General features: G+C 33.0%; 1 protein-coding gene and 1 pseudogene across 10 annotated transcripts in view; one reads left to right on the top strand and one right to left on the bottom strand.

The window, feature by feature from the left end:
• LOC143200833 (uncharacterized) overlaps nucleotides 1-24,975 on the top strand; it is a 623,832-nt gene that overhangs the window by 187,356 nt on the left and 411,501 nt on the right. The gene's annotated exons all lie outside the window — the stretch shown is intronic.
• On the bottom strand, nucleotides 6,484-7,568 carry LOC143201037 (T-complex protein 1 subunit alpha-like; annotated as a pseudogene).

Raw genomic sequence — 24,975 nt, 5'->3', positions numbered from 1 at the left:
CTGTATCGTATGAAAGGAACTCAGTCAGCAAACATCATCGAACTTGAAGACCTCACATTTTACTTTGAATATTATAAATAATATATCAATATTTTAGAATATACCGCAATAAGCTGAAAATTAAGTCATTTTTTCCATAACTTACTGTAGTGCTTTGTAATGTACAATATTGGTTTGCTGACACTCAAACAAACACTTACAATGACTAGTCTTGAAATTTATCAATCATCATGGCGAATTGAAGATGGACCAGAAACTGGACACAGTTAAAATCAAAGGGAAAATCAATTGTGCCTTGAACTGTAATTTTTATATTAATTCCTAGCAAATTCAATGAATATACGAATTCAGATACATAATTGAGGACTTCATTTGGATCAATGAATGAAATATATGGACTTAAATAGACGTATTTAATTGCGAATTGTTAAATTCGAATTGTCTACAACTTTATTTTTCCCAGCCATTTTGACTTATTCACTCAACCAAAGTTTATATATTCGCATTTTGTTTGCGTTCAAACGCTGGATACGTTTAACCAAATCTAAATATATCACTTGAGAGATGGCCAATTCCTCAAGTAGTATCATCGAAATACCTTGGAATCTATCTCAATGTTAAACTGGAAACATCACAAAAAAAAAACGTAGATCTGATCGGACTCAAAATCAAAGAACTATACTAGTTAGTGGGGATATCAAAGAGATTGGTTTACCAGTCAATTATAGAACATGTTTGGACTTATATTGCGAATATGGGGTGTGTACTACAACATTAATGACCGACTAGTAATCTAACTTTACTTAATTAAACAAAGTTCTTTGATTAATTACTAATGCTTATGGCCACATAACCAATGAAGAACTACACGATCATCCCAAAATCAAATGGTTTTAATAAGGTGTCCATGATTTTACCTTAAAATATGAAACAAGGTTACAAAAATACAGTAATGATGTAGGAATTGCCTGTATATTGATGCAGATTTAGGGTAAATGATGTGGCTCGGTGAATGGAGGTAAAACGAAATGAAACAGTGGTGTTTACATTATGTGACCATTATTTATTGGTAATATAAAAAAATGTGAAAAATACAAATATTAAAACGGATGGCAGCGGTGTTACCTGGTGACGAGGCTTGGGCAGTCGATGGTGGCACGTCTAAACCAAACGAGGGTTGAGCACTGAATGAATCGAAATACCCTTCAATAACATCCCAGATAAACGTCTCGGGGTTGCCGCCAGCTATTCGTTATCGGGTTCTAGTTGGCGATGCTGGCACCCCGCCCGTGTTCAACATCTGGGATTATATCTCTGGGTATTTTGTAGACCGTTATTCCACGATGTAAAATTCGACATGCCTCAAGGTCGCTACACAGGTATAACAAAACTGTAGTAATAAATTAATTTGTAAATTAATATTGCACTAAGAATATCTAATGTAAGATGACATATATTATCATATATTATCACTTACATAGATTACAAGTATTTTATTTTAATAGTATATGATAATAAATCACCGCAAATTTATTACTACAGCTATGTAACGTCTTAACAATAAGTTACGTACACTAATTTTGTTCATCAACGGCTTAGGTTGGCAGCCGCATTTCAATCTACTAAACAAAAACAATCTCAAACACCGAAAATGTCAATAAGATATTTTTAGCGTTCCATTCAAAATTTATGAAGCCGTAATTTATGCAATCTTGCCAGCGGTTTGGTATTTTACGATGATCAAGAGAATTTATTAGTTTCAGCTGGCAAACGATGTTAAATTTTTAAAGTGGCTTTACAGCGCTTAATCGATTATTAAAAACGTTTAAAATATTTATTAATTGTGGTGTATGTGATGGTATTCAAACCGATAATTACTCCGCTCTATTATGTAGGAAGCTAATCAGTTTTTAAAAAAAATATATATACGATCTTTAAATTAAAAACTTGATCTATAGTGTATGTTTTTTAAATATACAGGTTTTTCTTTTATTAAGAACAAATGTTTATAACTAGAACTATTTTATTTCGTTTCAAATAGATATTTAATGGACGTTGTGGCCTCTTATTAGGCAGTGTTTGGAATATTTAGATTAGTTTTGGGTTTCATAATTTGTGTGCCCATTATTAACTGATAATGGGATACAACATATAACGCTTCATTACTTTGTGCGTAAGTTAGCTCCATATCTCTAATGCAGAATCAAAACAATAAGCTAGTAAGTAGTATTAGGCTAACAGGTCAATTGAAAGGTCCCCGGCCTACCGCACTAGAACACATTTGTTTGGCAAAATTAGTTTTTTTTATTCAACATAATTCCCTTAAAGGGCGATTCACTGATTATAGCGACCCTCCAACTTTTCGATAACATTTTTGTAGTACGATTTGTCCTTTCCTTCAAAATATTTTCTTCTTTCGATGAAAATTTTTTCCCAGCGAGCATACTTTTGAGATCTGAGAACAGAAAATAGTCGCTGGAGACCAGATCTGGAGAACACAGTGATTAGGAAGCAATTCCAAGACCAATTTATGGATTTTTGCCATCGTTTTCACTAACTTGTGACACAATGTATAGTCTTGGTGAAGCAGCACTTTCCTTTTCTTCATATGCGGCCATTTCTCGGCGATTTCGTCCTTTAAATGCTCCAATAATGCTATGTAGTAGTCGCTGTTGATGTTCCTTCCTTTTTCAAGGTAGGCAATGAAAATTATTCCATGCGCATCCCAAAATACAGACGCCATAAATTTCCCAGCCGACTGTTGCATTTTTCCCGCGGTTCATCGTGTGCAGTCCACTCGGATGACTTTTGATTGGACTTCGGAGTGAAATGATGGAGCCATGTTTCATCCATTGTCACATATCTATGCAAAAACTCGGGTTTATTACGCTCGATCATCTTCAAACATTGCTCCGAATCATCAACTAGTCGTTGTTTTTGGTCAACAGTGAATTCGCGCGGTGGATGATATATGTACACGTTCAGTTGATATCTGTGGAGTGTCTGCTATTTCACTCGATTTCAATTTACAGTCATTCAAAATCATTTTGTGAATTTTTTTAATGTTTTGGTCGGTAACAACATTTTTTGGGCGTCCACTGCGTTCACAGTCTTCGGAGCTCATTTCATCACGTCTAAACTTAGCATATCAATCCTTGATGGTTGATTTTCCTGGGGCAGTGTCCACAAACTCGGCATCAAGCCAAGTTTTTGCCTCAACTGTATTTTTCCCTTCAAAAAGTAATATTTTATCAACACGCCAAATTCATTTTTATCCATTTTTTTCAAAATAAAGAAAGTTGCTTCACTCAAAATGTTAATGCACAAACTAATGATCTGACAGCTGTCAAATATATACACGCATCTTTTGAGGGTTAGGGCTAACTAAAAACATTTGGATTTTTAGAAATGTTCGTCGTAGATTTAGTTCTAGTAGCGCCATCTATGTGTCAGGCCGGGGACTTTTCAATGGACTAATAAACTTATTATAACAAACTATTAAAACAGTGGAATATATAAATTAGTGAGTATATAGATGACATTTTTACATAAATTTATAACCGTATAGTCATTCTGAAGTAACTGTTGAAATTAGATTCGTTGTATTTGGTGTCGTAATTTGAAATGGAAGGACAAGCGTTATCATTAGCAGAAGTGCACGGGTGTACATGATCGCCACAAGCTCCTATTATTGAGTCACGCTCTGAATCTTTGAGTTTTATCTTTATTCATCAGGATCTGCTCTCAGAACACTTTGCAATGTACGATTGTAGACATAATGTATCTTTTCAAATCACATATTTCGGAACAAAATAATAAATGCTTCAAAATCCTGAACAAAAATATTCGAAACTTGAATGCAGTAGTAATATTTTACTTATGTTACGTCTAGCCAAACAGGCATTAGCTATATTACATACAATCATTACAGTAAAATTGATAGTTAATTGGAAAAAATATAACCACAAAATCACAAAACACAGAGAAATTAAAAGTGTATGTCCCATATATTACCTGTAAAAAAATTTAGCCCTCATTTGCCACCAGAGGGTGCGACTGACAATACAGTATTTTATTAATAATAATAGCAGTAATAAAAATAGTAAAAATAAAAATGCAATAAAGGTTTTAAAATACATTTTATTTAAATATATGTATAATTTAAATTGCAAATATTATTTTAAAGGAGAATTCTTAGAATTTTCTGTACCAAAAATACATTAAAACGTAACAAAACAGATTTTACACAAAACTTATACTTTTAAATATACAAAGTTTAATAAACTATTGAATATAGAACATTTTACAGTATCTTAAATAACACTCGGCCAAGTACAGAGTACAGTACATTTTTGTCTTTTGCTATTCTGTTCACGTTTCTCATCCATCAAAACAAACAAAGAAGATACTCAATAAAGTTGATTTTTTTTTCCTGAAAATCTTTATATCCTATAGATATAATATATTTTAAATAAATAGTAGATACATTAGAATGTCATAGAATCGTTGTTCATAATTAGTGATCATCTGGTTTGATGTGAAACGGTTCTTAGCATGTTTGACCCGCTCAGTTCTTTTTTGTTCAAGCACCAGCCCGAAACTTAAACAAATACATCGACCGAATTCGCATAACCTCCCGTATCGCCCTCCCGAATGGTTTTTCGCATGACGATGCTCGTGCTGAATCAGCGAAACTTTACAACACAGGGGTGCTGTTTACAAGTTCCAATATTCTCCCCTTAACGATCCATAATGTATCGCGCATCTATTGATGTTTGTGTGTAGGATATAGGCAGCCATCGTTGCCTTTATGTTCGGATCCTGATTTAACTATATGGGAGTAGCTTTCTCGTCTTTTCTGCACGATAATGACGGTAACGCCAGTGTTAAAGGTTATGCGTGTTCTTCTTTCGGTATGCTTTTTTTTTGGATGAGTTCAATTTATATGCGACATTTTTTATGCTATGTATACAGGGGATAGACAAAATAACATGAATACCATACAATATAGTACATCTTTCGTGTAAATAAATAATTTTTTTATAACATCTTTATTATATACGCTTAGTACAATCTTAATTATAACTTCATTTATTACTATATTACATTTGTACTTGGATTAATCCACAAGCAAGACGAGTGCGAGAAATACATCAATATGTATTCCTCAATTATAAAATTATAATAACTTATAGCTATAGTTTACACTAAAGGTATAAACTTTTCGTATAGTTTGGTTTGCTACAAACTCCTGACATCCTGCGCGCTGTCCAGCAGTTTTATTGCTTCCACGTTAGTATGATTTAATAATCTTCTTTCGTGTTTCGAGGCGAAATATTGTATAACTTCGCAAATCCATTTGATTTCCAGGTCATCGTGGAGTTCTTTCTTGGTTACGTAGAGATGGGCATTGGAAATCAATCGAAGAACCTTGTTTTGACAGCGTTGGAAGACTAGTTGATCTAAATTGTTAGTGCAACGCCATATTTGCACCCCGTAGGTCCAAATTGGTTTTAAAATAAATAATACTTTGCAAACTGTGAAAAGTGTAAAACTAGCTTAATTGTTTAATGTTTGAGGACCGAAGAGTATCCACGGTTATGATGGCATACACAAAATATGCTAAAACATCATCGGTGAAGAGGAATAGAGGGCAAAATCTAGAGTTAACTGAGAGAGGCCGGAGAATATTAAAAATAATTGTGGTTAGACAACATAAAACTTTCGAGGTAAATGTGACAGTAAAACTCATCACTATTTTGGGTAATAATGTTGTATCAAAGTAAAACGATGAGAACTATGTTCAATGTTCCACCGTACATAAACATTAAATATATGTAACTGCGAACAGTGAAGGAAGAAATTGAGTCATACAGCAGGAACTATCAAGCCAGACTAGACCAACTTTTTAACTAGTTAGCTACTGAACTGCAGAGAGTAGGAGTCTAAGATAATCTCGTCTCAAGAGAAATATTATGTCAGATCTAGATCAAGATTTGCAGACAGAAGATGAGGATAGCATCATTGGATGCACAACTCTCCTATTGATATATATTCCTATGAAAACATATTAGATTATTGTTTCAAGGGAACATATTGCTAAGTATCAGGATATATATATATATATATATATATATATATATATATATATATATATATATATATATATATATATATATATATAATTCATTATTAGCTAAAAAGAGCATCTGTAACCAAATATATTTAAGATATCAGAAGAAACAAACAGGATATGAAAATATTCATTAACCCATATATATTTTTAAATTAGACCACATAAATCTACTTAACATGTGCTATATTCCACCTAATACATAATATATTAGTTAGAAATTAACTGAGTAACTGCTTCTAATTATTATTTAACCTAAACAATAATAAACAGAGCATTTGTGTTTCAACCGATACACTCGTACAACACTATCGATCATTAACGAGATAAACGTTACCGTAATCTCAGCCTTATGCTGCGTGTCGTTTACATTTGGGAACGTCGCTTCGATGCCAGAGGAAGAAGAAGGCGCAGCCTGCTTTAATTAATCGGGCCAATGTTTCTGGATGACATCGGTGAGTGTTAGAGGGCGAATCCGATGAGAGGGATTTTGGTATTTAAACATTACGGGGTAATTTTTATAGATTCAAGGCTTATATTAATATAGGGGTGTGTTTTATGTTTATATTTAAATTCTTTTTGTTGGTACACTTTTAGAAGCCTTTCAATTAATGTCATTTCATCAGTGATGTCACTATTTGCACAACCTAACCTAACTCTAATATTTATTTTACCTTAGAAGTTATTACTGTATTAATACTAAAACGTAATTAAGAAAATTTCGTCTATATTTCTGTTAATTTTAACTTAAAAGAGTTTTTTTTTGTTGTGCATTTATTAAAGTATAATGCCAAATGTTTGAGGACAAGCAGGAGAGAGATACTGGCAGGTAATTCAGAAAAAGTGGGAACGTTTACAGCTTCAATTGGATACATCGGATTTCCTCTAACGTCAGTAACTTTTACAGCATACGCTCCATCAACAACCATTGCAGAAAATAGATCTGCATTACCTTTGAAAATTAAGGATTTATACTTGTTAGTTTTTTGTTTAACTGAAAATGTCAAAATATTTTAAGAAGGATACGCTCCAATAATTTTAGAGCTCATTGATGTTTTAGCAACATTAACAATACAGTCTTTTCCTAAATCATCAACTGGGATGTAGGGTGAATATTTTGTTTAACTAGTTCATCAGCATTCTATAATAGTGATTAAAATAATTATAGGAAAAATTATATTAGTTTCATCATTACTTTCAGTAATTCTGCTGCAATAATGACTACTGAAGTGGTACCATCATCAACTTCTTCATCTGGTAATTGAGCTAGTTCAACTAGAACTCTAGCAGCTGGATGGTCCACTTCTAGAAGTCTTGAGATTGTAGCACCATCATTTGTTACTGTAACATCCCCAATATCATCTACCAACATTTTATCTAATCCAACAGGGCCTAATGAACTTTTTACAATATTGTCTATAGATGCAGCAGCCATTACTAAAATTATTCACTATATATTAATATTATATAGTACTCCTGTTATATTAATTCTCAACCTCATGATTTATTAGGGCTTTTAGGTTATATATCCAGAACATTTTGAGAAATAGCTAAAGTCCGTAACTGTCGGTTAATTAGAACGACAGAAGAACATTAGGATTTAAACGTCGAGATATACATATATAACGTGCAGATAACCCAAAACATTCATCGTTCTTACGGTGCGTTGCAATGTCCATTGCTATTTTGTAAATGGGTATCATTTAACAATTAACCAAAGAAGTCCGTTGGCGGGTATAACATATATATTATTATATTTTTATTTCATTGAAACAAGTAATTTTTTTGCATCTTGTACACCTTTTTGTTGTTGAGGCTCATAAATTCACAAGATAGTTAGCACGACGAACTTCTACTACTTCTCTACGACTATTGATGTCGCAAGATATTTCATCAATACATTATTAATATGAGTGAGAGATATTAATATTTAGTGCAGCTGCAACATGCCAAATATATTCAATAAAAACCGCAGCAAATTAACATTTGACAGTAAGAATGCTTACTGTTCTGACGAATTTTTCTGGCAAGAGGGGTCCTACATTATCTCGTTGCTGTTCGAAGTAACTGATTAGTGACGCAATCTGTTCTATTTGGCTTCCGCATTTCCGCACCAGATAAATAATAAACAGCTATTTAAAATTTATCAAAACAAGCTAAGCGTTAATATTTTACATACCTTACATGTTCGAACATATAAGACAGCATTGTATTTCTTTTTAACTAGGATAAAATGAGACGGAAATATTGTCTCATTCTAAAACGAATTTACAAATTGTAGTAGGGAATATATTAAACATCTTGTGTAAAAAAATACAGAATGGAATTGTTGACATATTACGTAGAGGGCGTTAATGAAGGCGGGCGTGATGATGGGAATGCTCACATGTACACTTTTTGGACACAACGGCCGCTGCCTTGACTGGAAATCATATACCCTGACAAAACACAGAGGAATTAGAATATCTCCCATATAGTTGTACCTGTGAACAAGTTTAGCATTAATTTGCCACCAGAGGGCGCGAATGAAAAATGGAATAGCGGGAAATTTAAAATATTTCATTAATTAAAATGCAATATAAGCTTAAAAATACATTTTATTTAAATATATGTAAAATTTACATTACAATTATATCAAAGAAAAATTCTTAAAATTTTCTATGTTTAATAACAATATATAGTACTAACAATAGATTAAATCGTATTAACAGATTTAGCACAAAACTTTAAATGTAAAAAATTTCATAAACTATAGATTATTTTATTAACATTTTATATTATCTTAAGTATAACTCTGCCAAATATAGAGTACAGTACAATCTACATGTTGAAGATTGTTGATTTTGAAATGTGTTTAAAAATAGCTTCTTTGGTAAAAATTTATTGTAAGTATATAATTGTACATCATCCATATAAGCTGTGTTATATTTAAATATTACAATAAAAAATGATTCATTTTTACCTTTTGCTATTCTGTTCACTTTTCTAATCCACCAAAACAAACAACACCTACTGTCTTTCTAATTATATCTCATTCAGAAGGCTCAAAATGCTTATCCGGGTCTTCGAACCCCAATTACATAGATGCGAAATTAGGATAAAATCGTCGAAAGCGCATAAAAAGTACGTAATTGTAAACCATTGACTATATATTATGGAGATTGATCTCTTATTAGTAACTTCATAACAACCAAAGTCTCGTACCCTTTTGTGCGTGCAATATTCCTTAGAAACTGGTCCAATGCTTTAGCTTATAACAGAAGCCTTCTTTATCAAAATGACTAAAATCAACCATAGTGAATCCACCTCGTACTAAATCAAGTAAACAAAGGTCGACAAAACAAAAAGCCGAAGCGTATTCGACGGAAAAACAAATATTATCCGGCCGCTGGTTAATCCGGGCAACATGCAACCAGGCAACACATTGACGCACAAAAGGTGGTACGGTCCACGCGGCGTATCTCATCCAGCTAATTGAGGAACGAGCCTGGTTTTCCCTTTTCACGACCGAAACTCTCGTTCAGCGATCGGTCATACTTTCTGACCGTTAATGAAATCCGCATTACCTCAAACCCGCTCTTGTCGCAGATTAAACTCGGGCTGCGGATTAAATTTGGCAACGGCGCGTTCGTTAACAGGTACGCGCGTGTTTTAATTAATTAGAACGCTGTTTCCGGATGAAGGCTGAAAGGGCTTAAATGGATCCGACTGATGGGCGGGGGGTGTGTTTGGTAAATATTGAAAGACCACCTTTCGAAGCCAGTCGGGTTACTCTTAATATCGGAGCTTTCGAAATATAACTGATAGTTATTTAAGATTATTTATTAATTTGGTCCTGACACATAGATGGCGCTAGTAGAATTAATTCCATATGTTTTTTAGTTAGCCATAACCCTCAAAAGATGCGTGTATCAATTTGGCAGCTGTCGGATCATTAGTTTGTGAATTATAGTAATTTTGAGTGAAGCAACTTTTGTTATTGTGTAAAAAAAATGGACAAAAAGGAATTTCGCGTGTTGATAAAATATTGCTTTTTGAAGTGAAAAATACAGTTGAAGCAAAAATTTGGCTTGATGCCGAGTTTCCGGACAGTGCCCCAGGAAAATCAACGACCAAGGATGCTAAGTTTAGACGTAGAATGAGCACCGAAGACGGTGAACGCAGTGGATGCCCAAAAGAGGTTATTACCGACGAAAACATTTAAAAAATCCACAAAATGATTTTGAATGGCCGTAAATTGAAAATTAATGAAATAGAAGACACTCTAAAGGTATCAACTGAATCTTTACATCAAATCATTCACGAATATTTAGGTATGAAAAAGCTCTGTGCAATGTGGGTGCCGCGCGAGCTCACTTTTGACCAAAAACAACGACGAGTTGATGATTCGGAGCAGTGTGTGAAGATGATCAAGCGTAATAAACTAGAGTTTTTGCGTCGATATGTGACAATGTATGAAACATGGCTCCATCATTTTACTCCGAAGTCCCATCGACAGCCATCCGAGTGGACTGTACGCGATGAACCCGCTCCAAAGCGTGGGAAAACGCAACAGCCTTCTGGTAAGTTTATAGCGTCTGGGATATTTTGGGATGCGTATGTAACAATTTTCATTGACTACCTTGGAAAAGGAAGGACCATCAACAGCAACTGTTAGATAGCCTTATTGGACCGTTTGAAGCCGCATTTGAAGAAAAAGAAAGTGCTGCTTCACCAAGACGGTGTTACAAATCAGTGAAAACTATGGCAAAAATCCATGAATTGGGCTTCGAATTGCTTCCTCATCTACCGTATTCTCCAGATCTGGCCCTCGGCGACTATTTCCTGTTCTCAGATCTCAAAGCAATGTTCGCTGGGAAGAAATTTTTAAACAGTTGCTATTCTTTCTCTCCTGACACATTTAATGACAAATGTTCATGTATATTCTAAAAAATTACACACATATCTGAATATATAAATCTCTTACACTCTAAAATAACATTTCCTCCAGTTACCATATATTAATTAGAAACTAAATTTTAGTTGTTTCCACACTCATACTTGCATCAAATCATATTCGGAAAGTATCATGCGAGAGAATAACTAAGCCGTTCATTTTTAATCTATATAACATTCTTCCACAATGCCATCATCAAACCGAAGGTATTATTAACTATTCTTGTTTCCAACATGAAGTACAGTATATCTGCATTGAATTATTAATAAATTTTATGACTAATAAAACCTAATCAATTATTATTCCAACGTTTACCTTTTTCCATCAACTTTTATTGTCATAACATTATTTTTATCTACTGTTATCACTATTGTTTTGAAGAATTTTGCATACTTCTGCAACTTTTTAACTATAATAAAATGAGAAGGAAAATATTATCTGACTAAATATCTTGATGACGCATGTACAAAACTTCTTTGGATAGACTATACGTTATGATTTGCGAAAGTAATACCATTATAGATATACGTTTTACTTTTCTTATTTAATCAAAAAAAAAAGTCATCGTTTCATATTCACTTTCAGTCATCAATCACACTACATTAGAGAAGATTCTTCTTCTTTGGCCTGGTAAGCAATAAGACCGTGATGTTGAAACAATTCGATGGAGCATTTTCGATAAATTCGTAACTATTTTCCCTAATTTTGGGTTTTTCTCATTGCATATTGACGGTTGGATTTAGGTCCGATAAACTTGTAATTCATTATTTTCGAAGTTTATTAGTCCTTTGGTCGTTGGTTATTTAGGTCGTTCTTTGTTATTTTAATTAAAATTATAATAATTATTATAATAATTGAAAATAAAATCGACAATAAGAAAATGACAAATTTTTAAGTGTTTGTTGGGCTTCAACAGATTTCTCTAAATCCAACACTTTTGAGGAAGGTTTCTAGATCCTTTGGAGTTGATCCGTCCATTTTTTAGTTTGTTCTCCTTTGTTTCAGTGTATTTTTTATTAATATATTATATTCTGTTGCTGGTTTCTTGGCATCGTTTATCAAATTGGATATCGGTCGTTGTTATTTCTTTATTGGTATATTGAATTCATTCTCATTACTGTTCTTTTAATATTTTTGCCAGTTTTGTTCTCTTGAATATTTCCTTAATTATTTCATTTAATTTTTTTTTTGTCTTTCTCTTTCTTGCTTTTCTAACTTCGATCCATCTTTATTAATGATCAATTTCTTATCCGCAATTATTGCTCAATTTTTTTGCCGCCGCGTTGCTTTTATTACATACGGTATTAAAAATTTTTTCTTCTTAGTTTAGATATTCATGGGGTTTTATTTAAATATTTTTTAGTCTTTGATTTTGTTAGTTTTTAATTTTCAAACAAAATATACTATATTACTAAAGTTCAACTAAATATACTATAATAATTTATTCGAAATATTTTAGATATAAGTTCATTAAAGTCACGTAAAATAGATCCCCATAAAGATGGAAATAAATAGTCGGGGACATCACTATCAGCCACGTCTTTATTAGTTTAAAATTCTTATATATTAGAAAATTATTAGAAATGCAAGGACAACTTTTGTTGGATATCTTGTTTCAGTGGCCGCTGAAAAGTCGTCTATATTCTATTGCTGTCTAAAATGTAAAATAGATATATTACTATAATTCATCATGAAAAACTCGTATGTTAAGACCAAAATAATTCGAATGAAACGAAATCGTGAATGACCAAACCGCGAATTATTTTAAAATAGTGGTTATTAAGATTTACCCATTTTACCCTAGGTAATAACACATTACACACTAGACCTGAAAAATGATTTATTTTGGAAAAACATAAATAAACTGTCTTTACAAACATATACTCTTTTGCACTTGTATTAAAAATAACATATTTTCAACAAAACGGAAACAGTCAGTATTTTTGAAATACCTATTTTAGTTCTACATTTCTATTAATATCTTTGGGTTTATATTTTATTATACCACTGTCCTGTAATCAAAGGCAGGTGGTGTAAAAACAAAATTTTATATCAGATAAAGTTCTTTCTACAAAAATAAAGTTCTAACATATTCTAAATCATTTAATCATTTTGAGAAAAGTGAGAATTATTCTCATCTCTCCATATAGCTCATATGAAATATTAGAAATAATTTTAAGGCTAATAAATACACGGTAAAAGGAGTTGTTAAACCGATTATAATTACCATCTAATTAATATGAACATTCTCAATAACCTTTATAATTATTTTAACAGGATCCTCAGTGCCGGGGGAGTTTAGCGCTTTTTTAATTAATTAAGTTGCTTTTTAACGGGTTCGGTTAAATGGTTTTAACTCAGGTTGGTGTTCTAATAATGTAATTAAGTTATTAGTATTATTTGCTTTATTAGCGTAATTAATTTAAAAATCCAATAGCATATGTAATTTGTTGAGAACTTTATTTGGTATTGGATGTTTATTATTCCCGGCTCGGAAAGTTCATGATTGTTAAAACTTAATCGAAAACAAATCCTTCTATGCATAGTGAACGTCACGTGAGTAGATTATCTCACAAGCCTTAATACACGATATTTTCAACCACAAATAGATTTTGTTGAAATAAAGTTGGAGGTTGCTTGTGGATGAGATAGGTACAACACGTATAATAATAGGTCAAGATACTGTCTTGATGAACAAGTGAATATGTTAGATGTAGTTCAATATATTCGTCACCCTGTTTCACAATAATATACCTATTTGTAAGCTGTTGTTCACAGATGTTAAGTTACTGTCCAGTCTATCGCACTTTAATAAAAGATATATCGAGAAATGCTGCAGAGCAATATTTTTCTAATCTGTGAATTTGTTGTATTGTTCCTTGTCTTGCTACGTAAGCGAAATCGAGGTTCTGTAGTAATATTTCTTTCCTCTGTAATTACTTTGAGCTCCCTGATGGATAGTTTCACAAAATCTTTGGATATCACATAACCTTATAGGACGATAGGAGGATGCGTCTCCTAATTTCTTCCCTGGTTTGAGAAGCATAATGATTTGGGCCACTTTTAAGATTTTACCGGTTACTAGATCAAATCCGGGAGATTTTTTAACATTTGTATCATTGTTATTCGTTGTTTTCCCCTAATACTAAGTTTTTCTATGTTGTTTTCCTCATCAACAGATATTTCGAACTGAAATTGATTTAACACTTTTGTAGATATTCAGATAAGACTTTCATTTTTTCTTTACTATTCCTGGTCCAAATATTATCACTATGTTTAGCAGATGGATTATGTTGTTGGGGCCTTTTAATAGTTATTGTTATTTTCCAGAGAAAATATCCCCGTGAATCAAATGGTGTTAGGTTTTCTAAATATTCTATTGATTTATTAATCGTTCTTTACATGAAATAGTTTATTATTAATTATATCTTTCAGTACTTTTGGATGAATGATTACGACCTGTCTAAAGTCATTCAGTCCAAAGGAAGTTATTGTCTATGTTGAGAAAATCTCGTCAAAGACCATCAGATTATTACGGACATCGCAGTCAAATTATTTTACTGTTATTTTTACTCTTCTTTCAAGTCGAGATAAATGCTCGAAGTCGTTCTTTAAAAAATATTTAATTAAGCTTTATATCCTTTTTATGAAGGTCCCGGTTCGCTTTTTATTTCACTTTTAATAAGTTTTTATTTGGTTCGTCTTATTGCCGCGTTGGTTGGTCGGCGCCGCAGATATTCCTGCGTCTCCGTCCGGAGACAACCCGCAAAAACATTAATTAACCTGGGCGGCCCTTGAAGACGCGCGATTTGATTATTTCTCCTCGCCACTCCAATCCCGGGGACGGATTTGAGGAGGACGCTCTTAAAAAAATTAAAAGTGCCGCCGAAGAGCAACAGGGCGGCGGGGGAGGCAGGCGTCTCCCGAGAATGTCACCGCGGCCCCACCGCCACCACCACTCTAAATAATTAAAACATATTTTCGTCGGACAAACAAAATTGCCAACAAAACCGTAGTAATTTAATTTAATTTCAACTGCGATTTTAACCTGGGGGGGTGGGGATATAGAGAGGGGCAGGGCGGGTGTTGTTATGCCACAAAAACCGTTGTCTAGCATTTTGTTTTCGGTGTTTTGTCGGGGAATCGGTTTGTTTTTCGGTTTTCTAAATATCTACTGATGCACGCAGATTCATTTTAGAGCAAATTCGGAAACAATGGGATCGGTTATACGTACGAGGGTGGTTCAAATATGATCTAGACAAGTACTCTTTTAATACACGTTTATTTGCTATTGAATATTGATTTATTATATTGGCAAAAAATTTTATTTTATTTTATCTGTTTAATTGTATTAATAATTGTATGTTGTATTGTAACCTAATTACGCAGCTTAAACCAGGCTTTCATATCTCTATGTAGCCCTAAAATGTTATTTATAGTTCATGGTCAAAATTTAACTGATTTATATACCAAAATTTTAGTTAAATATAATGTAGAGTTGTAACAGGCTGGACGACAATAATAAAGAATCACAAATATATATATATATATATATATATATATATATATATATATATATATATATATATATATATATATATATATATATATATACTGACTGGGATCATTTTACACTCTTGCCTAGAACATTCACAAATTTTAAACAATCACAAACATAAATTTACGACCATCCACCAGCAGGATTCGAACCCGCGACTATCGCAACAGTAGAAGGACCGTCCCATCGCCTCTACCACTGCGCCTCCAAGCCGGCTTACAAATATATTGATTTCTAATAATAATAATATGCTACTTAGATTAGTAAGATTTTACCAGAAATAAAAGCACCACTTTTCAAAATATGACATGTTAAGTAAAATCAGAAGCACTACGAAATATTGACATATTGACCCTTTCCTAACCACCATTTCCGCGTTCCGACGTTTAAACTTTTTAGCGCCCTGCAATTTTATATGGATTATTTATCTTATAATTTTTATGCTACCAACGGATAGAATATCACGGCCTAACTTTTGTTAATAACCTTTGTTTTTCAGAAACGACCAATCGATTGTCACTGTAACTGAAATAATACTTTTATAAAGAATACTAGAATTTTTATAGAGTTCAAGTGAGTGAGAATTCTAAACACAGTAAACATGAAATGTGGTACAAATACTATCCACTAATAGGTGGTAATAGATAATAATAGCTAATAGGTAACTAATTGATGTGGATAGCTCTCCCGTGTTAACCTACGACTTCTTGTACTTAGAATTGTCGTAGTAGATGCACATTTCATTTCGAATCGCGATATACTCCAGAGAACTTTTAATTTTTTGCCAGGCAAGCAATGAAATCGAGATATTGATAAGGTTCGAAATGGTATTTTCAGTCAATTTGATGGTAGACATTTTTCCTACTTTTGGTGCTTTTTCATCGTATGAGAATATCTGGAACTAGTTTATTCATCAACTAATAAGATGTCTAAAGGAGTTCTTTGAGAGTTTGCGATTAATTTTCGTCCAATAAGTTTGGATATATATTTTCTTTGAACCTTCAGGCCATATGTAATTTTAAATATATTTATAGGCAACAGTGGAAAATCCGACGAGGAATAACCATCCCTACTCACGCCAGTAACCAGTCTGGGTAAGACTGGATGTCTTCCGAGATGTTCTTTAAGTTAGTTACTTACCAATCGGTACGTATAATGCCGAGGACCGTAGTTTTGGATTCTTGAAAATATATAAAAAATATATAAAATTGAATTGATATTTTTCTAAATGTGGTTCTGTAAGTTAAATAAACATTTGTAATCCACACCAAAATATCAGTCTTAATTCTTTGTAATTTTATTTTAATTCGGGAGAAAATCTTCATAAAAGCCGTCTACAAAAATACGGATCCTGTTTATAGGAAAGTTCGCGGAAAGAAATAGTAGTTTTTGTTAGTGTAGCAGTCAATCAAACCCTGTCTAATCTAAACATTCAATACGATTTAATAAATATATTAGGTCTATCACAGACATAACAGTTAAATATTTCATCAATTGTGAACCTAGTTATCAAGCAACGCATATTTTACATTATATAACCTACAAAAGTTTCCTTATCTTTGTTTTAGTTAATCAGAGATAATTAAAAGGACTGTATATTAAATCATTATATTAGTTGTATGGCCAATGATATTTTAAAATTGTATTTAAGATGAAAGTATTCTCGAGGTCTTTTGTTGTTTTGTAATAATAGAAACCTAAATAAGAGTTTATAACACTCTTATTTAAATACATTTTAAGACTATTACAGTTTAAGATGGAAACTGATAAGTAGTACATACTATATGAATTGCAACAAGAAAAACATTCAACAAGTTTTATACAGCTCTTGATGCTTCCGGCATGCTTTATAATACGTATAATTGAAAGAAATGTAGTGATTTTAACTTTAGAAGTCAGTTTCGGGACTTGAGGATGTGTAAGAAGTAAGAACTTGCATCTCAACTAAAGAATGACCCAAGGTCGATTATTTTCATTTAATATTTTGTCAAAAAAGCGATATCTTTTGGGGAATTTTAATTCCATAATCTGTACAGTTGGGAGTAAGGATTTCTTACGGTTATATCATATACATGACATGTTGAAAATTACTTCATTAAATGATCTCATGTGTGAAATATTATTTTAATTAGTTAGCCTTATTCTAAATGTTATTCTAAAGTGTATATATGTCCTATAACCAGATCAAATGGTGTTAAATGTATTATTCTACGCACTTCAGTATCACGTCGTGCATCTAGCTGATTACCAAAAACAGTAGGGTGCACTAACACGCTTTTAAAGTTCTGAACACAACAATTTGAATTACTCACGCTATAGGTTCTAAACGGATATCGCGCTGTAATCACCATATTGGACAGATAGTACGGAATATCGACAATGAAACATTATTAAGGAACCATTGTATGATGGCTATATTATACTTCTTGTATTATTAATAGCTTGTGATGTAATCATAACTTGGATTTGCGAACATTTGATATATTTTAGGTCCAAGTTGTTTCCAGTTAATAACTATGTACTTGTCCTAGATTAAAGGTTTTTGAAGCTTCTTTGATGCCGTTATTGGATTTTCATTAGATGCTAAGATGGCTGTGTCATCTGCGAATTCTTGTGGTCCTAAAATAACGTAAAATAATAGTTTTCTATTTACTATTACTGAGTTATTCAGTGTATACAAATGCTAATCAAGGAACGCTTAATATTGTATTTTCGACATTCATTACTTTTGTGTATTTTCTGTGTAATTATCTGTAAATAAAGGTATTGTATTAAAATAATTAAATATAATTAAATATCTGGGTACAGAAATCGGAGATTATAGAAGCTAGAATGGGAAAAACCATAAATTTTTGCTTAGCTCTAAATGAAGCAGACGTCAACATTTTCAAGGAAGGATAAGTGAAAGATACTAGAAATGAAATACATCAGAAGGAGACAGGTTGTAACAAAACTTGTTCGAATGACAGTAAAAATTAAGAGAGGATTTCAATGTTGAATCAGTGGAATAGTACATACCAGTGAAGTGAAGTACAGTGAAGCAAGAACAAAACGAAAAAGACCAGAAGATCTAAAAGAATAAATGTAACACATAGAAAATAGAAAAACTCCTGCCGTAGCAGGAGAAGTTTGAGGAGTGAGAGAAAATAGACACATGCCAGTTAGTGGCAGAAAATGTGTTTTTTATTGTACAGTACCAATTTTTCTTAACAAGCGCCTATGTAAAAAGAAAAAATGATCGGTAATATATACAGGCACCTAATAACTATTAAAGCAAAAAGAAACCAGACGCCAAATAACGTCGGCTTTAAGTTAACATAAGTAATCACTTTGGTGCAATTAGCTGTATTTCATAACAAACTTATAATATCCGAAAAGTATTTTTGTTTTCGGTAAACACATTTTTCGATTTTCAATGCTCGATAGGTTTCGAAACACGTTTATTTACGAAAATAGGGCTAACAAATGCTTTTGCATATGGCCGCGAACGTGCGTGATTTATTAAGCGACAGCTGTGCGGTTTTAAAAATAAGGAATCGTCATTTGCCGGTAACGGGATGGATTCTGGAGATTTTATTTTTAATATTCTCTTTATCTTTCATCTATCAACTCATCGAGGTATTATTAATATATACGGGGTGAGCCAAATGTCCTGTTGTTGTATTTTAAGGTGCAACAACACTTTAGAACTCTTGGTTTGTCGATGTTAACCAGAATATTACTACAAGGAAACATTTATTAAGAACAAATCTTGGCTAAGGGATAATCATTTAATGTTGCCTCACTTAAATATTAGTTTCTGATGATGAACTGTGATTATAAAGTCATTGAAAGTGTATCAAATAGTCCACAATTGCTATAAAGTGTTCTAGAGATCTACGCAAGTGCTTTGACTGTTCATTTTTAGATAGCAAGTGTGTTTTAATATCTCTATCGGTTGCTGTTTTTATACTTATACTATGATTTGTTATAACAGGTCAATTGAAAAGTCCCCTGCCTACCATAGCAAAACACATTCTTTTGGCAAAATTAGTTGTTCTTATTCAACATAATTCCCTTCAAGGGTGATACACTGATTATAGTGACCCTCCAACTTTTCGATACCATTTTTGTAGTACGATATGTCTTTTCTTCAAAATAGGCCTCAGTTTCGGCGATCACCTCTTCATTCGACGAAAATTTCTTCCTAGCGAGTATTCTTTTGAGATCTGAGAACAGGGAATAGTCCCTGGGGGCAGATCTGGGGAATACGGTGGATGTGGAAGCAATTAGAAGCCCAATTAATGGATTTGACACGGTGCATTGTCTTGGTGAAGCAGCACTTTGTTTTTCTTCAAATGCGGCCATTTCGTCCTTCAAACGGTCCAACAACGCTATGTAATAGTCGATTTACGAGATATATCAATTTTCGGTCATTCGAAATCATTTTGAGGATTTCTCAAATGTTTTCGTCAGTAACAACCTCCTTTGGGCTTCCACTGCGTTCACCGTCTTCGGTACTCATTTCACCACTTCTAAACTTAGCATACCAATCCTTGATGGTTGATTTTCCTGGGCAGTGTCCGGAAACTCGGCATCAAGCCAAGTTTTTGCTTCAACTGTATTTTTTCCTTTCAAAAATTTCTAAATTTCTTTTTATCCAAAATTGCTTCACTCAAAATACTATAATTCACAAACTAATTATCCGACAGCTATAAAGCTTTTATAAAACATATGGATTTAATTCTAGTAGCGCCACCTATGTGTCAGGCCGGGGACCTTTCAATTGATATGTTATATTTCATTAAAAATAACTTTAAATAATAGGCCGTCTTAAATTAATTTTAAATAATTTTTTGAAGAATCAAATGAGAAGTTTGAAGAGTTATTTTGAAGTTTTTAAATGTTTCTTTTTCCCATCTTTTAGGCAATATGCGAATTCCATCTCGAAAGAACGATATATCCTTTGAGACTGTCTACGAATTCAACCTTTTTTTTGGTAGCTGCATACAAAGTGAAGCGCTGTTCTGACAGATCAATAATTATATGTCAGAACAAGTACTAATCATAATGAGCAAGGTCTGGAGAATATGTCGTCTGAGGTTACAGCGATTTTAATATTTCCCAGTATATTTTCAGCGGATATGCATCATGTGATCGAGCGTTGTTATGTTGAAGAATAACATTACTGTATCTTTACTCATATTCCAGCAATTTATATGCAGTTTTCGACTCAAAACGTCAATGGTAATCGATGGTGTACCCTAGTGATCGTTAATTTCATTAAGCAATACTTTAAAATCCTCAAGCTCTAATTTTTTGTCTGTCGAGAATACATAAACAGTGTTCTCGACATCCCGGAGTCAAAATCGCCATTTTTAAAGGTCGAAACCATTATTCACATGTTGAATTAGATGGAGCATGTTGCTATAAGCTTCACCCAACAATCGATGACCTACAGATTCCATTTTACTCAGTTTGGAGTAAAAAGTAAAATTTTCCGCAAATATGATTTATTCGGTTACAAAACATTGAAAATATTTGTTGTTCGCACTTCGACGAAATGACAGTTAATGTAAGAAGAAGCCTCCCAGGGAGGCTTCAATATGAAGTTGGCTACAAATGCACCAGAAGCGATTTAATACACAGAACGCCATCTGTTGAAAATCCTTTAAACTTAATGTATATGCTGTAATTAACTATATAAAATGTAGTTGACTACACTGAAAGGATTATTATTAGATATTTACTTTTAAAATATTACTAAGAATGTTACTAACTCTACATTTGTTTTGTGTTGTTTGTTTTTATACAATTTACAGTTTAATTAATATACCAAATTTAAATAATAGTTTATTTAAAATAAATGACAAAAATATTATTATACGACGTTGCCAATGCTTGTAAATTATGAGTCAATCTCAAGAATATAATGCAAAAGTTAAAATTTTGGTTGGAACTGAAATTTTATTCGTACGTAAATTATTTAACAAGATCGTGTGAATTAGTTCGCTTCAATCATCTGATTTCCTGAGTGTTGACCAATGTTAGCCTCCACGTTTCTGTGATTTAGTGACTTTATTGGGAAATGTTTTAATGGGAAATCTTGGATGATTTTGTAGATTTCTTTGGCTTCTGCACGTTGACTCCAAAATTCTTTGTTCAGTGAATTTTCTTTTGGCAACGTTGAATTAATAATCAGTTTGATATCGGTTTGAACCATATCTTTGATCTTGGATCAAATTAAAATGATCTTGCGTCTTTTCAGCATTTACAGCTTAATATAGGTTTATTTTTGTTGATATTGTTGGGTTTTAGATATATCCATATCCAATAATGGCCATACTTCTTTAACATCTCGTACTGTTCTTCGTTTAAAATCATTAGCATTAAATATTCTTTCTTTAAAATGGTATAGATGTCATGTCACATTTAATATTCTGAATATTTATATTCTAAATAATGAGAACTAGAAAATATATATAATATTAGTTATAAACGATCTAGCTATACTAGAGGTATCACCAATTTAAGTGCCTAAATGAAAATGGCGTTGGCAACGTGGCACAGTGACCCGCCGAACTGCCGAAGATTACCGAGTCATAGTCAGTAAGTCACTGAAAATAGTGATAAGGGACTCGAGTGCTAATAAAATGGAATTTATGTTTTTAAGGTGATTTTTATTTGATCCAAAACAACATGTATTTGAACAAGTTCGCGTTTAACACAAACTACTGTATATCCGGCAGTGAAACCTTGGGGACCCTTTAATGCATGTAAATTGCTAATGGCGGAACTAGAGTTCCGCTTGAAACTGTTTTTCATCGTCAACATCCAATACAAACAACGAAATACTCTACTTAAAAGCATCAGCGGGGTTGATGGGCCGATTGCGCCGCACCAATCTAAATCCGCATCGGATTTGCGTTGTGCTTCGCGCGTTCTACCCCCGAGCATGTTTAATTTCCCTTAAAAGCTTATCACGCAAGGGTTTATATTGGTGTTTTCTAAGTTGCCGAGTGGATGTCGACATTCTTAATACGACTCGTCCAATTCTCCCTTCGCATTGAGGTATATTCCTGATTGGAGACTTAATTACACTTACCGAGACGTAAATATAAGCATAATATAACAGGTCAATTGAAAAGTCCCCTGCCTACCATAATAAAACACATTTTTTTTGGCAAAATTAGTTTCTTTTATTCAATATAATTCCCTTTAAGGGTGATACACTGATTATAGCGACTCTCCAAATTCTCAATACCATTTTTGTAGTACGATTTGTAGTTTGCTTCAAAATAGGCCTCAGTTTTGGCGATCACCTAATCATTCGATGAAAATTTCTCAGCGGGCATACTTTTGAGACCTTAGAACATGAAATAGTCGCTGGAGGCCAGATCTAGAGAATACGATGGATGACGGAGCAATTCGAAAGCCAATTCATGGATTTTTAATAGGGTGCATTGTCTTAGTGAAATAGCACTTGCTTTTCCTTCAAATGCGGCCGTTCTTCGGCGATTTCGCCTTTCAAACGGTCCAATAATTCTATGTAATAGTCGCTGTTGATGGACCTTCTTTTTTCAAGGTAGTCAATGAAAATTATTACATGCGCACCCCAAAACACAAACGCCATAAACTTTCCAGCGAACTGTTGCGTTTTCCCGCGCTTTGCAGCGGGTTCATCGTGTGCAGTCTACTTGGATGACTGTCGATTGTACTTTGCAATGAAATGATGGAGCCATGTTTCATCCATTGTCATATATCGACGTGAAAACTCGAGTATATTACGCTTGATCATCTTCAAGCACTGCTCCGAATCATCAATTCGTCGTTGTTTTTGGTCAATAGTGAGCTCTAGCGGCACCCACCTTGCACAGAGCTTTCTCATACCCAAATACTTGTGAATGATATGATATACACGTTCAGTTGATATTTTTAGTGTTTTCAAAATTATTTTATGGACTTTTTAAATGTTTTCGTCGGTAAAAACCCCTTTTGGTAATCCACTGCGTTCACCGTCTTCGGTGCTCATTTCACCACGTCTAAACTTAGTGTCCGGAAACTCGGCATCAAGCCAAGTTTTTGCTTCAACTGTATTTTTTCTTTTCAAAGCACAATATTTTATCAACACGCGAAATCCCTTTTTATCCATTTTTTTCGCAATAACAAAAGTTGCTTCACTCAAAATGCTATAATTCACAACCTAATGATCCGACAACTGTCAATTTTATACACGCATCTTTTGAGGGTTAGGGCTAACTGGAAAACGTATGAATTTAATTCTAGTAGCGCAATCTATGTGTCAGTCCAGGGACTTTTGTATTGACCTGTTAATTAAACTTACCGAGGAGTATAGACTCATACAGCAATACCTTGTTATCTAATAATAACTTGGATTTGCGCCCGATGAGCCAATACATTTGATATAATTTCAGACGAAGTTGTTTTCGTTTTTAGAGTATGTGCTTCTTCCAGGTTAGGCGTTGATCTAAGTACAAACAAAGATATTTAACTTGCTCTACTTGGGGGAGTTGACGGTGATTGATATTGACTGGTGGACATGTTCTTCTACGCAGGGTAAACGTTACGTGGGTGGATTTTATTTCATTGACTTTAATGCGCCATGTCTTCAACCATAATTGTATTTGATCCAGGTGGGTTTGTAGGTGTATTGATGCTGTGACAGAAAATCAACTTAAAAAGTCAAACAAGTCGTTGAATATTTGGGTCCATTCTGTATAACACTAGGACAATAAAATGAAAAAAAAAAGGAAAATCCACCAATACTCCTGATATTGCTTAGTTGAAGATGAAAAAATACTATAAACTTTAAACAAACTAGGAACCAAATTAAACTAACTTATGATAAAAGAAATAAAGAACTACGATACTCAAATATTCGTCTTTTTCTCTTCATTAAAATTTAAAAACGTATAATTAACCCCTGCTTGATATAAAAATTTTAAAGTTTTAATACAGTATTTCATACGAGCTAGCACAATTTTAATGGTCTCTCTTCAGTGTTACAACATTTTATAGGCTGCAAAAAAATGCATCATGTATCAGAGGAAAAATATATTAAATCCTTTTCATAGCTTAGTGGCTTTGTGCAATTTCAGGCCAAAATAAAATTAATCTCCCGTTTTTGGTTTAAAATCCACTATCAAACAATTGTTCGAAATATAATAACCGCTATTTAAAATAGAAAATTGTTTTAATTTTATATATTAATAGTATATTTTCTCATCAAATGAAAGGATATGGAGTATTTGAGGTTAGGCTAACAGTTTGAATTGCAGTGCTTTATATATTGTTGGGATAAAAGATGATCCAAGATAGACATCCTAGTAGTTTTCTCTTTATATTGTT

This window comes from Rhynchophorus ferrugineus, unplaced genomic scaffold (assembly GCF_030347505.1).
Source record: "Rhynchophorus ferrugineus isolate W39M unplaced genomic scaffold, kcgeb_rfMv2 rfM8, whole genome shotgun sequence".
Lineage (NCBI taxonomy): Eukaryota > Metazoa > Arthropoda > Insecta > Coleoptera > Curculionidae > Rhynchophorus > Rhynchophorus ferrugineus.
The sequence above is the reverse complement of the archived record's forward strand: the minus strand, read 5'-3'. Positions and strand labels throughout refer to the sequence as shown.